Source organism: Epinephelus moara, chromosome 1 (assembly GCF_006386435.1).
Source record: "Epinephelus moara isolate mb chromosome 1, YSFRI_EMoa_1.0, whole genome shotgun sequence".
Lineage (NCBI taxonomy): Eukaryota > Metazoa > Chordata > Actinopteri > Perciformes > Serranidae > Epinephelus > Epinephelus moara.
In genome coordinates, this window is record NC_065506.1 from 3,758,732 (window position 1) to 3,762,970 (window position 4,239).

Here is a 4,239-nt window from a genome sequence, read left to right on the forward strand (position 1 = left end):
GCTATAAGTGCTTAAACAGAACCAGTGTGGGTTAAGACTTGAAGTAGACGTTAAAGCAACTGTAGTGAGAAAACAGGCTAGCAGAATTCACCAGAGCAGTACAGAGACGCTGTCACAGAAACACCGGAAATGACACAACTCGCTTACCGCAATACGTCAGCACGTCAGGTAGCTTCCTGTGTAAATGTGGATGCCTGTGTGAAAGCCACCTGCATACTTCACAACTGTCTCCTGCAGGACAACCAGGACCACCCGCAGACAGAGAAGCTGCTGGCCTGCAGCCACTCACCGAAGTAGGAAGCAACAACTCAACTCAGGAGGCACTCCGTGTCAGAGAGGCATACGTTTCCTATTTTTCCAATGAGGGAACTGTTGCCTGGTAGCCTGTGTGATGTGTGCCCCCCAAAAAGGGTCTTTTTCTTAACTACATTAAAAAGCATGATTTCCATAACTTCATTAAGTAATGAAATACATGATATGATAGAACATTACTGACTACTGTGAATACTCAGAGCTTTATGCTGTATTCATTTATTATTTTATTTTCCAACCGAAACGTTGGTAAATAAAATAATAAATGAATACAGCATAAAGCTCTGAATATGCCACAACACTGTTTTTTTAATGAAGTGAAAGTTTGGTCAGCGAGCACCTCAAAAGGTGTGTGTTTGCATCAAATTGAAATACTGTGTTCGAATAAAATGGTATTCAGTCGATGCACTACTATTCACAATAAAGGTGCAATAAAGGTGCACAATAAAGGACACACCAAACCGACATCAAAGAACTAGTGGCAACGAAAGCCAACTGTTGTGTCGTCTACGTCGCCTCATGTCGCCCTGTGTCAGTTGCATTTGAACACACTACACGGACCACATCCGACGGCCAAGTGGCATGTATGTTCTGCGCCTGCGCGAGAGAGAGAAGAGTGAGAGAGTGGTACATCCTGTCAGCCGAGGGGTTTCCTATCTGCGCAGCCGAGCACCGCTGCACCTCCACGGACTATTACATCCAGACGGTCCCGGTGTTTCCTCCGCAGGCTCCACTTCTCTCAGCTGCCAGATAAACACGCTGCTACTTCCCACTTTAACCTGAATAACAAACCAGGGCTCGGTGCTCCGGTTAGATCCAAACGGAGAGCCGGGGCTAGCTCAGAGACAGCTACACAGCACTGGCTGTGCTTCCCTCCAGTCATGCTGCGGCTAACTCTCCGCTAGCCACTCCCAGCTAGCCCCGGCTCTCTGTCTGGATTCTAACGGAGAGCCGGGGCTAGCTGGGAAGCTAGCAGAGGCTAACTGGCTGTGCTTCCCTCCGGTCATGCTGCGGCTAACGCTCCGCTAGCCTCACAGCTAGCCTGAGGAGGAAGCACCGGTTAGCCCCGGTTTCACTACAGGCAGATTCACTCGCTACAGGGGCGAGGAAATAAAACCTGAACAGCCAATCAGAGTAATCTCTCTCACCGACAAACTCCGCCGCCGATTCAACATGCTCAATCGGCCGAAAAGCCACCGACGGCAACGCCAAAGTGCCGACGGTGCGGGACACACCACAAAAACTAGGCCGACAGACGCTCACCGCCCGCCCGACTTTGGTCGACGGCCGACCATCGGCTTGGTGTGTCAGTGCCTTAACATTTGAGAAGAAACCCAAGTATTGTTTTAAAAAAACCCATTAAATTTATTTAATTAAATGAACAATTCAGCAAATGCTGATAAAAACATTTGACATAAAATAATTGCAAAAAGCGACTGCCATCCATGCAACAATGCAATAGGCCTGATTCAGCACTTCAGCATCAGTCAAACAGCAGCACAGAATGTATAAACAATGTGTGTGCACGCACTTAGGGAGGAAGGGAGTGGTGCCTCACCATCACAGTGCACATAATATATCTGTGGAAATTCTAAAAAAATTCTTTGTGTGTATGTATACGGGAGGGAGAGAACAACACCTCATTAAAACCATTAAAAACACATAACATCTGTAGTGAGTGTGTGCATGTGTGTGCGTGTGAGGGAGGGCGAACAGGGGGCAGCTGACAGTACTGCAAGGGTAAATAAGCTCTCACAGTGTTGTCAGCTGCGCCTCATGGCCCCCACTCCATGGGTTGACCTCCCGAAGCCTGGCCTCATAGACCATCCTGTGCATCTGGACCTTTAAATCCTGCCGTGAGCGTACAGACAACAATCTAAAGTCCTCCAGGAGGCTCTTGAAAAACAGACACTCACTGGCCGGAGGACACTGGGCAACGGGTCTACTATTGATGGCATCCAAAGCTGTGATGAGCCTACTCTCAAGCTCTAAATTGCGTCCGCTATTACGGCTGCCGCCTCGCTCCCCACCACCTACCCTTGGGGTTCTGGCTCTGCAACTCCCCAAGGTACCTTCCATTGGATCTTCTACTGGGCTCTGAGCTCTCCCTGACGCCTGGTCTGACGCCTGGTCCGGGCCCTGTGCTCTGCCTCCTGAAGGCTGGACTGGGGACAATGGGGTCCCTGGATCCTCTCTCTCCCTCTCATTCTCGCTCTCACTCTCACTCTCGCTCATGCTCTCGCTCTCGCTGGTTCCATCTCTGCCAACCTCAACCATATTACTGGAGGTGGGACGGTCCTCCATAAATGCATCAATAAATGCCATGATGCCGGCATATTTCCATGGTTTAACCTTCCCTCCTTTTGCTCCACTTCTCCTCCTTTCCTTCTCTCGTTTCTTAGTCTTTCTGTAAGTGTCTTTCAGCCCTTTCCATGTGCTTCTGCAGGTCTTCACTATTGAATAGACAACAGAAAACACAAAACGCGAATGCTTTTCCTGTGCCCTGGACCCCTTCCCCACAATCTTAGTAAAAAAAATAACCACTCTGTCATCAGCCCCCTTATTACCGCTGTAATAAACCTCTCCCTCCAGACCGGATATGTCCCAGCTACCCTCAAAACCACCATTATCAGGCCACACACCCAGAGGTTTGTGCTCATTACAGACTCATTTCAAATCTCCCATTCCTCTCCAAGGTTCTGGAAAAACTAGTCTCCGCTCACCTTCAGGATCACCTAAAAAATAATAACCTCTATGAAAAATTCCAGTCTGGTTTCCGGTCTGCTCACAGTTCAGAAACAGCCCTCGTCAGGGTCACAAATGACCTGCTGATGGCAGAAGACGCCGGTTCACCTTCGTATGGGGTGCCGTTTGTAAAGTGGCTCACGCTGAAAATAACATCAACATTTTGCCACATTTAGCTTCAAACAATGTTTAAAAAAGTGTTGTGAATTTTTTAACATCACCTTTTACCACATTTACAGCAATATTTGTTAACTTAGAAATATATTAAATAGTTAAATCTAAATATTAAATGTGGCACCTAAATGTTAAATGTTAAATCTAAATATTAAATCTAATCTAAATGTTAAATCTAAATATTAAATCTAAATCTAAATGTTAAATCTAAATGCTAAATCTAAATGTAAATATTAAATGTTAAATCTAAATGTTCTGGGTGAAACTAAATATTTAGCTAATATGCAAATTCACACTGCCGGTCACCGGAAGTACCAAAATAAAAGCTTGAGATGGTCAGACTGTGTTTATAGAATCAAATAATGAATTAAAACCAACTTATTGGGGGAAGTGAACACTTGAACATACATTAGCTTGATAATAACTACCTAAAATAACAAAAAACATGTTTGGAGAAATTTTATTTGACGTGTACTTTGAGTTGTTAGTGTCCCTTCGGAGGGAATCGCCTTGTTGTTAACAAATACTTCCGGGTAGAAAACTAGCAGACTTTAGCTCTATATATATATGAATATCTCACATTTTTCACGTCACTATATCACCGTTTAGACTAATCTGATGTTTATAAAGTCTCACAGCCTTAAACTGGTTTCATTCCTACCTCACTGACAGATCAGAATACATCTCTTTTGGCAATGCACGTTCCCAGACACACACTGTCACCTGTGGGGTCCCTCAGGGGTCAGTCCTTGGCCTCATCCTTTTCACATTATACATGCTCCCCCTCGGCCGTGTCATAAGCCGCCATGGAATATTTTTCCATTGTTATGCCGATGACACACAACTTTACATTAAAACTGGCTCACACTCCTCTGTAACCCCCCCCCAAATGTCTTCATCTCCATCATCTGCCCTGTGCACTCTCACAACGTGTCTGGAGGAGATAAAGGTGTGGATGAATCACAACTTCCTACATCTCAACAGCTCCAAAACTGAAGCAATTCTAGT